Below are 11,875 nucleotides of genomic sequence, written 5' to 3'. Positions count from 1 at the left end.
ATGTTAGGTTATTTGCTAGTGTATGATTCTTGATGACAATTTTGTATGTATTTTGATGTATTACCATGTCTAAAAGCAAGTGTCTCTCCCCACATTTTGTGCTCTCTTATTGTATTATGGTATGTTTAGTACATAATTCATCCAATACCGCTTTTATCAATTATAAATCAAATCCATATAACTTTTTGGTGGGTTCAACAAAAGCTGAAATTCTAAATTGCAACTACGAATCTGGAATAATAGTTAATTTCATCTATTTTATCATTTTTTCATGGGATGGTATACCCACTTGTAACTGCGCAGACCTCTGTACTTTGTAAATCGGTACCCTACTTCACCCTTCCCATGATGGCCAGATGCTCATATTGTACACATTTCTGCCTCAGTCGTTTTGGTCAGAAAATAGGGGATGAGAATCATTAATGTTATGATTATACAGTAGGTACACAGTAACTGTCAGAATCTGTGATTACTCACAAATGACATTTTTTCAGTAAAAGTGTAAAATGTAGTGTTTTCTAATGCATTTAGCTACTGTATAGTGTATGTAGAAATTTTTAAATATCCCTCAACATTATGATATAGTGATATTAGTATTGATGCGTTTTACTGTGAGGGGGTTATCTGATAGTTCGATTAACAGGTTGTACATACAAATCATGGAATGACAAGATATGGCAATTTGAATGATGGCCTCCGGAATAGCCTACTTCTGCCATAATTGAATGGTCATTTAGAAAATAGTATATCTATGCTCCAGTGACGCAATCGGTTAGCACGGTACTTATATATCAGTAACCTGCAGCTAGGTAATGCCGAGGTTGTGAGTTCAAGCCTCACCTGGAGTAGAGATCTTATGCCCAAAACTGTTCCGTGTTTTATCGAAAAGATACTAATGTTAATAGTGTAGGCAGACTTTGCATACTAAAGAATCCATGAGGAGCTAATAGTTAAGGATGTGTCAGCTCTCATGATGCACATTGCATGACTAATGAGTTAGTAAGTATGGACTATTATCATAGAGTTCTAGAATTTGATGCATTACCATATGAGACATCACACAATATAATGTTATCATTCAGTGGTAAAAGTAAATGCAGACATTTTGGTTTGGTTCTGTAGTTAACGTAATTCATAAAATATACTTGTACAATTTGGCTAATGAAAACCTCTGTAGATGATGATAGTTTTTATTCTCCAGTACGTTACGAGCCTGGGGAAAGTAAAACAACCATGCATCAAAATGGCCTCCCGCTGGGTGCGCTGGAGATGCGGAGAGAGGGGGGCGCGGCTTTTTCCGAATTGTGTAGTCATATTGCTTTTACAGTGACGGTTCTCAAGGCGAGAACTGTGGATGTCGCAATAATCTTTGATGCCATCTATCGCATTTATTACACTCTGTGTGTGCATCCTCAATCATGTCACTCTATGTCATTCATAGTTTGACTACATCGTGCCCGTGTTATCATCACATGCTCCACAGGAGGGAGTGAGTACATAGATCAGTTGACGTAACCCGCATGACCCCACTCACTCACTCATGTAGATGGGGGTACTTTATCAAGCACAAGCGTGGATTAGCATATTTTTTTAGGGGTCTAAACGGATTTTAAGATCTATGTTTTTCAATATTTTGTGATTTACAAATTAATACAAGTTAGTAGGATACATGCTTAAAGTAATCATGTATATCATAGTGGCGTAAACTGTATGTTCATATTATTGATTGGTGTTTTACAGTACACAAAACACACTGTTGGGTGTTGACAATAACTACTGGCAATAACAACCATCATACTAGTAAATATTATTTATACTAGTTAAATTATCTAAACTCAGTGATTTGGCATACATTAGGCCTACATTTTTCACGATACATAGGAATCTATAAACCTGCATGTAGAGACTGCCTCTCTCTCTCTCTCTCTCTCTCTCTCTTTCTCTGCATTTCAATCTTATCTACGTTATGCCTGAATGAACACACTGATGTTATTTACTGTTGCTTTGCTTATTTTGGAACAAATTGGTTTACAACTAACTGTAAGGCTGTCAAGATGACAGATTGGCTGGGCCGGACGTACATATATATATATACTATATAATAACGTTAGTCTTCCTGATATTCACTTTCTTAGAGCACCGATCCTCTCCTACCGCTCATAATGGATAATTTTCAGCTAATTGACATGACAACACTACTATTGCTATCCACTGAAGAGTTATCGAGTGAATCTCATGAAGTCCATGTAGTTGCGAGTGGGGGGAATAATGAATTCACTCCTACAGGCGATCCTAATATCATGCTTTATCAATACGATGACACCAACGAGCCATCATCTCCATGGTTCACAATGATAGAGCCAGCTACGGAAACTATCCAATCTCCATTAAAAAACATCGCTATCCTGGATCAAGCTGACGGTATGTTTAACGACAATGTTTAAGGTTAAGGGTTTAACCTGTAAAAAATAAGAATATGAACTGGTCAATCTGTAAACCTTAATGGCATAGCAATCTGCTAATAGTATAGGCTATTATCATCTACAAATGTATATATATATATATATATATATATATATATATATATATATATATATATATATATATATACTGTATATATTTAAGTCTTAATAATTGTACTAAGCTTACAGTCTGTATTATTGTTTGAACTTCTGACAGCAGTGTCATGGTTTGATAACTGAACCGATTATATAAAGACTGATTTAACCGCGACGACAACGTGCGCTTATTATTTTATTGCAGTTAAGTCTGCAACTGGGTCCATTCTCATGCAAATGACCTCTTGTTTTTTCTTCTATATTGGTCTGTGTTACATCCTATGCAATTCTTCACACACAGACATTAACTTCATATTAGTTCAACTCCAGGAATTGCCTCTAATCAAAAAAATTCCTTTTGTCTCTGTTTCCGATTCAGGGCTATATCAGTCCACTCCCCGTGCTCTATCGACGAATGAACAAAATCGCTTGGCTACGCAGAAGGCGCATGGCTGTGTTCAATGTGGATCACAATTCCCCACTATGTCCAGACTAAAAAATCATTATAGAATTCATACAGGAGAGAAATCATATAATTGTGACGTCTGTCAGAAATATTTCGGTGCCAAGTCCACCTTAAAAAAGCATCGTAGAATTCATACTGGAGAGAAGCCTTACGCATGCGAACATTGTGGACGTCAGTTCGCACAATTGTCAGCCCTAAAAAAGCACTTTACAGTACACACTAACGAAAAACCCTATCTCTGTGAGGTGTGTGGCCAGCGCTTCTGTCAGATAGCTAGTCTTAAAAGGCATATTCGGCTTCATAATGGAGAGAAGCCTTATGGGTGCGATCAATGCACAAAACAATTCTCACGGATCGATCATCTCAAGAAACATCAGAGAACCCATATCGAGGCGAACCCCATTCGGATGTGATCAACTTAGAAATAGTTAATGATCTTGTACATTTGATGGCCTAATTAATTCAATGTCTTGAATGATGTAAGAGTGTGTATTCTTCTTTTTGCAAAACTATACATGTTTGTCACACATTGCCGTGTATAGTATATATATATATATATAATTTCCTATTTTCAGGCATGGTAAAACGTGTTGAACATGTTATTTGACAACGAGTTCCTATAGAATAGGCTTACACATGATTCTAAACTATATATGATTTGAAAACTAAATAATGTGTATTTATTAAATGTAAACTATATTCCGTCTTTGTTATTACAGATACATTTGACAATATTATGTTAACCTATATGACGTGTTGAATTATGATTTCAGAAATAAATATGAAATAAAAACAACAATGAAAATATATTTGATATATTTTTTTATTTAGAGAAACATAATATGTATTTACTAGGCATGTGAATCTCGTCTCATCTCACGATTCGATACGCATCTCGATGCACTGCCAGCGATACGATACATTAGAGATACATGGAATCCCCTGGCGATACGATGCGATACGATTCTCCCTCTTCCCGATGCGATGCGATAACCATTTAGTTCAAATCAATGCGATACGATGCGATTCACCCCTCTACCGATACGATTTGATGGCGATTCATCACAATAGAAAGGATTTATATTAAAGCTCTATTAATTTCCCAAAACATGTAAAAATGCATTACATTTAAATTCAAAGCAATTTATTGTTTTACTGTAGGTTAGTATTATAGCTCTGCATCTCAAACAACCCAACTTATAGAATTCTGTAAGTAAACAAAGGGTCTGCTCTCTGCTGGTTATTGTGGAATTGTTAGATTACTAATAATCATAGGCTATAGTATAATTATTATATCTCAAAGGTCAATTTGAGGTTTTGAGTATAGAGGTTTCAAGAGATTAAAATGTAATAGCCTATCGTTCATCAATTAATGTTACCAACATATAAATAGAAAAGAAACAAATAAACAAAACAAAAATTACAGGTCACACTTGTAGTGCTGTCAAACAAGTCTATGTCTAGTTTAATCTGCAACAGTTTTATAATATAATTGCCTATATGGGGGTCCCTACTTGATCTCTCACTCTCAGCTAAGTGGTCCTTGGCTTGACCTGAAAAACATTGAAGACCCTGGCCTGCATGTATTATTAACGTTATAAATACATAGCAGATGTACAAGCTCACAACGCGTCTCATCCACGCCCCGCTGTGAGCTTGTGGATCTGCAATTTTAGGCGTGCGACACCGTCTTGCTGCAGAATATAAATAAGGCTTCTATCCCAGAGAACAGCAGGGGAAAGCTGGACAGTGGAAAGTTGCTGTGGCGTTGTTGTTGTTGTACACGTGTGTGCAGACTGCAGAAGCTTTCTTTAATTACAAATTGATAATGATCGCGACGCAGATTTGCGTCGGATAATCAGCAAGCACAGCTGTGGAGTGTGGCTCATTACCAGCAGTCCAGCACGCAGCGCTACAGTGAAAAGTCAACTGATCGACGGACAAAGCTACTCGGACAGCTATTTTATAAAGCTAAAGAGTAAAGGTGGTGCTTCTTGTTTAATGCGTGGGGCTCACTTCTGTTAGTCGCGGGTGCTATTATAGTCTGAGTCTGTCTGTTCTCAACGTGTCTCCTCTGCGGGAAGCACCCTCTGCACCGTCGTACGGTAGCTTCTGTTCACTGACTGTGGGCGCGTTCGGAAATACCACACCGGAGCACACTCTCCTATTAGTTTGCATTGCACAGTGGGCTCAGTGCGCTATTTCCGAACGCGCCCTGTGTCTGCGCTGCGACTCGCGAGAGACCTTTTTTTTTCGTCCTTTCTGATGGTACGTTGAATGCGCCTCGGAAAAACAGGATAGGGTGAAATTTACCATGAAAAAACAGTGCAACCACGGATTTTACCGATACAAGCACTCCGCGAACGATCCATCGAGATTTCACCCGTCAATTCTACCGACACACAGTGAATGAACCGATTCACTCGCATCGCGCACGTCATAATCGATGTATCGATACGTATCGATTATTTTCCACATGCCTAGTATTTACACAGGTATGTTACACACTACGTTTAATAGATGCGTTCAGTTCATTCCAATTCGTTTTGGGGTTTCAGCCAGCTAGAGTTGGGTTTCATCCAACTAATTTTGACTGTAGGTGAAACAGACGCTGAGATCATCGGCATGCCTTGGGTGCATCTAGTCTTCCATCCTCTTCACCAGAATCTGTTTGTGACATAGGTTGTTTGTCCTCTGGGCAGCCTTACAGTTAGTTGTAAACCAATCATAGACAATCATAAACACACAATAGGGGTCTTTATTGACCTAAAAAAAGCGTTCGACACAATTGATCATACTATTTTAATATCCAAATTGAATAATTATGGGGTGAGAGGTGTAGTGCTAGATTGGTTGATCAGTTACCTTCACAACAGACAACAATATGTACAGTTGGGGGATCTTAAATCTGATTATATGAAGCTTGAGTGTGGGGTACCGCAGGGCTCGGTCTTGGGACCCAAACTTTTTATTTTGTACATCAATGATATTTGTGAAGTGTCAAAGTTAATGCAGTTTGTTTTGTTTGCAGACGACACTAATTTATTTTGTTCAGGGGATAACTTAAAAAAGGTAGCAGAAAGTATTACAAGTGAAATGGATAAATTAATAATAATAAAAAAATAAAAAAATAATAAAAATAAGTTATCATTGAATTTGAAGAAAACCAAGTTTATGATTTTCTCTAATAGGAAAAAGGATGAAATTACTCTCTCTATAGATGGAGTGAATATTTAAAGAGTGAATGAATTTAGGTTTTTGGGTGTTATATTAGATGAGAAATTATCATGGAAAAATCATATAGCATATATAAAAGCCAAGGTGGCAAAAAGTATTTTTATTTTGAACAAAGTAAAATATGATTTGGATACGAATTTATTGAGGATGTTGTATTGTACACTGGTTTTACCATATTTTATTTACTGTCTGGAAGTATGGGGCAACTCATTCAAGAGTAATATGACTCCCTTGATAATGTTACAAAAAAGAGCGTTAAGAATCATGTATAAAGAAGACTTCAGAGCACACACCAATAGGCTTTTTATGTTATCAGGTGTTTTAAAAATCATGGATTTGGTTGAATTACGTACATTATTGGTGGTGTTTAGAGCGAAAAGCAGATCATTACCAATACAGTTACAGAAGTCATTTGTGTTTAGCTCAGAGGATGAGAACCATAGAAGAAGACATGATTTTAAACATCTGTTCGCCCGGACCACACTAAAACAAATGTGCACTTCTGTCACAGGTATAAAATTATGGAATTCACAAAACCAGGAGTTGAAGAGTTGTACAACAGTGTTTCAGTTTAAGAAAGTGTTTAAAAAGGAAAAAATGATAAAATATGAACGAGAAGGTTAGATAAGTGTTATTTTGTTCCCTCAGCGTTGTTTTGTTTTGTTTTTGTTTGTTCTCTTGTTGAGCTCTATGTTATTTCGTCTTGTTGTTCTCTTTTTAGGGTGAGGGTGAGGGTTAGGGTTAGGGTTAGTTGTTAGTTGTTTTATTTTTTTATTTTGATAGGGGTAGGTATAAATAAGATTTATCTTCTTCCTGCTCCTTTTCTTTTCAGTTTTGGAATATGTAAAAAAAAGTAAAATATGTAAAATGAATATGTAAAAACCAAACTGAAATGAAATAAATAAATATGAAATGAAATGAAATGAAATTTGTTCCAAAATAAGCAAAGCAACAGTAAATAACATCAGTGTGTTCATTCAGGCATAACGTAGATAACGTTTGAAATGCAGAGAAAGAGAGAGAGAGAGAGAGAGAGAGAGAGAGAGAGAGAGAGAGAGGCAGTCTCTACATGCAGGTTTATAGATTCCTATGTATCGTGAAAAATGTAGGCCTACGGTATGCCAAATCAATGAGTTTAGATAATTTAACTAGTATAAATAATATTTACTAGTATGATGGTTGTTATTGCCAGTAGTTATTGTCAACACCCAACAGTGTGTTTTGTGTACTGTAAAACACCAATCAATAATATGAACATAGTTTACGCCACTATGATATACATGATTACTTTAAGCATGTATCCTACTAACTTGTATTAATTTGTAAATCACAAAATATTGAAAAACATAGATCTTAAAATCCGTTTAGACCCCTAAAAATATATGCTAATCCACGCTTGTGCTTGATAAAGTACCCCCATCTACATGAGTGAGTGAGTGGGGTCATGCGGGTTACGTCAACTGATCTATGTACTCACTCCCTCCTGTGGAGCATGTGATGATAACACGGGCACGATGTAGTCAAACTATGAATGACATAGAGTGACATGATTGAGGATGCACACAGAGTGTAATAAATGCGATAGATGTCATCAAAGATTATTGCGACATCCACAGTTCTCGCCTTGAGAACCGTCACTGTAAAAGCAATATGACTACACAATTCGGAAAAAGCCGCGCCCCCCTCTCTCCGCATCTCCAGCGCACCCAGCGGGAGGCCATTTTGATGCATGGTTGTTTTACTTTCCCCAGGCTCGTAACGTACTGGAGAATAAAAACTATCATCATCTACAGAGGTTTTCATTAGCCAAATTGTACAAGTATATTTTATGAATTACGTTAACTATAGAACCAAACCAAAATGTCTGCATTTACTTTTACCACTGAATGATAACATTATATTGTGTGATGTCTCATATGGTAATGCATCAAATTCTAGAACTCTATGATAATAGTCCATACTTACTAACTCATTAGTCATGCAATGTGCATCATGAGAGCTGACACATCCTTAACTATTAGCTCCTCATGGATTCTTTAGTATGCAAAGTCTGCCTACACTATTAACATTAGTATCTTTTCGATAAAACACGGAACAGTTTTGGGCATAAGATCTCTACTCCAGGTGAGGCTTGAACTCACAACCTCGGCATTACCTAGCTGCAGGTTACTGATATATAAGTACCGTGCTAACCGATTGCGTCACTGGAGCATAGATATACTATTTTCTAAATGACCATTCAATTATGGCAGAAGTAGGCTATTCCGGAGGCCATCATTCAAATTGCCATATCTTGTCATTCCATGATTTATATGTACAACCTGTTAATCGAACTATCAGATAACCCCCTCACAGTAAAACGCATCAATACTAATATCACTATATCATAATGTTGAGGGATATTTAAAAATGCCACGATCATTATTTCATAAAAATGTTTTCTACATACACTTTACAGTAGCTAAATGCATTAGAAAACACTACATTTTACACTTTTACTGAAAAAATGTCATTTGTGAGTAATCACAGATTCTGACAGTTACTGTGTACCTACTGTATAATCATAACATTAATGATTCTCATCCCCTATTTTCTGACCAAAACGACTGAGGCAGAAATGTGTACAATATGAGCATCTGGCCATCATGGGAAGGGTGAAGTAGGGTACCGATTTACAAAGTACAGAGGTCTGGGCAGTTACAAGTGGGTATACCATCCCATGAAAAAATGATAAAATAGATGAAATTAACTATTATTCCAGATTCGTAGTTGCAATTTAGAATTTCAGCTTTTGTTGAACCCACCAAAAAGTTATATGGATTTGATTTATAATTGTTTTATTTTTCATGTTATATGTTATGTATCATGTATTTGTTATGTTTGTGAAGTTGTTTTGTATCTTGTCTTTTTCTGGTTCGTGTTTGTTGTTTTCTGTTGTATTTTATGTATTTTTCATGTGTTTTTCATAATGTTCACAGATACATCTGGTGTATTTACATCTGTTAATGTTCCTATGCTACCTATAACACAATCATATGTCGTGAATATTGGGCCTTGAGGACCCTATCTAGATGTATAACTCCCCCCAAGTCCTACGCATTAGACATGGACCCTAATGTTGGGTGTTATTTAAAAATGTCACGATCATTATTTCATAAAAAATGTTTCTACATACACTATACAGTAGCTAAACGTATTAGAAAACACTGCATTTTACACTTTTACTGAAAAAATGTATTGTATCACTGTATCATGTGGGAGTAATCACAGGTTCTGACAGTTACTGTATAATCATGACATTAATGATTCTCATTCCCCTATTTTCTGATCAAAACTCTAATCATAGTTTAAAGTGTAGTTGATACTTTCGCCAAAACTACCGTTAAGTTATACAGTGTCATCTTGAAATCAGAGACAATGTCAGACTGTAAAGCTAGATATATCCCCCGGGTTAAAAGTAGAGGAGGGGTCAACAATGATGAAGACAATGACCCTACGCTTGTGAACCCAAGAGAATACCATGAGATTGTACGCAGTCTGATTAATACCATGACTAGTACCAGAACAAATATTATTTGTTTGAATGTTTAGGAATCCACCAACCATGCTGCCAGTTACCGGAATTATATCCATATTGAAGTGCAAATACCGTGAGTTGGTAACAAAAACAGAGTGTCATATCAAAATAAACTAAAAAAACTCTAGACTAGTACAGTGTATGTATCCACATATGCATGTAGTGTATGTATCCACATACACTTGTAATATATGTAAGTGTGTGCTGTATTACGTATTGTCCACATTGACATAACTAACCGTACACCAGTCAATATTATCGCCAACCTCACAGCTCAGAGTATCCAGACATGTCTGAACCGAGACCGTACATCCCACACACACACTTACACACACACATGCAAACACAAACACACACACACACACACACACACACACACACACACACACATACAAGGCCAACTCTATGAGGGCCAGATACCACTGAGGGAATAGGCTGCGATTAGCAATAAGTCATACAGAAATTGCACTCAGTATTTTGAAAGTGGACATATGGACACAACTCATTTTACTTCAGTCAAATCCTGTTAGTGTAATGTTGGTGTACATTGCCAATCTACATACTCGTATTTGATTAAAAAAAAAAAAGCAGATGTACACGGCCACAACATGTGTTATGATGTGTCACAATGTGAGATGTCTGGGACTGCCTGGATGACTGTTAGCCGTGTTCATTCAGACCATCTAGTTCTGTCAACATATGGAACTGCAAACTGAAAAAATGTTAGGTCTTTCACAAAACAGGCCACTGCCTGCAACATTTGCCTAGATGACAACTAAGCCTTCTTTAATGGTTACTATCCGTCCGATATGTACTGTTGAAAACCAATAATCCAAAAATCAATATTTGAGAGCTACATGGAAACCGCATATGCAGTTGTGCGTCACACTCTGACCATTTCAAAAGCAGCGTAGTTATGACAATCCCACTTCTGTGCTGACACACACACACAGACACACACACACACACACACACACACACACACACACACACAAATACAGACACACAAACACGCAAACACATACACAAACACAGACACACACACACACACACACACACAGAAACACACATGCAAACACAAACACACATGCAAAAACACACACACACACACACACACACACACACACACACACACACACACACACACACACACACAAACACGCAAACACACACACACACACAAACATAAACACACACCCACCCACACACACACACACACACACACACACACACACACACACACACACACACACACAAACACACACACACACACACACACACACACACACAGACATTTCCACATTTCGTTTATTTGAGTCCATATTTATAAAATGGAGGCATGACACTCATTCAGTCACCAGCCTTATCGGTGGTGTTCTCAGACCCATCTCCCACGAAACACCAGAAAATTGGTTTCAGTGATTAATGATTAGACTTATACACTAAATAAATTGTAGTATTATATAATAGTTGTAAAGAATATAGTCAAGTCCATAGGTGAATTGGCTACAAAATGTTTGAAGTCTGCTTAACTAAATCCACTTGTCTAAAAGAAATTCCCCATATCATGTCAACTTTTTAAGCATGCATCCCCTATACCAACCTGTATTTTGACTAAGTGTTTTATCGTAAACATACCATAGATGGCTGTTATACCCCAGACTGTCACAGAATTAGGGGTGAGCATAATTGTTTTAATACTGCTCCCTATCCATGGTACAGATTGACAAAATGGCTAAGTAGTCCTGTCGACACACAAACACACACACACACACACACACACACACACACACACACACACACACACACACACACACAGACACACACACACACACACACACACACACACACACACACACACACACACACACACACACACACACACACACACACACAGACACACACACACACACACACACACACACACACAGACACACACACACACACACACACACAGACACAGACACACACAGACACACACACACACACACACACACACACACACACACAGCTCGCACACGAAACATAATGTGTCTC

The sequence above is a fragment of the Protomyctophum bolini genome (assembly GCF_963924005.1).
Source record: "Protomyctophum bolini genome assembly, chromosome: 22".
NCBI classification, from domain to species: domain Eukaryota; kingdom Metazoa; phylum Chordata; class Actinopteri; order Myctophiformes; family Myctophidae; genus Protomyctophum; species Protomyctophum bolini.
Note: the sequence above shows the minus strand (reverse complement) of the source record.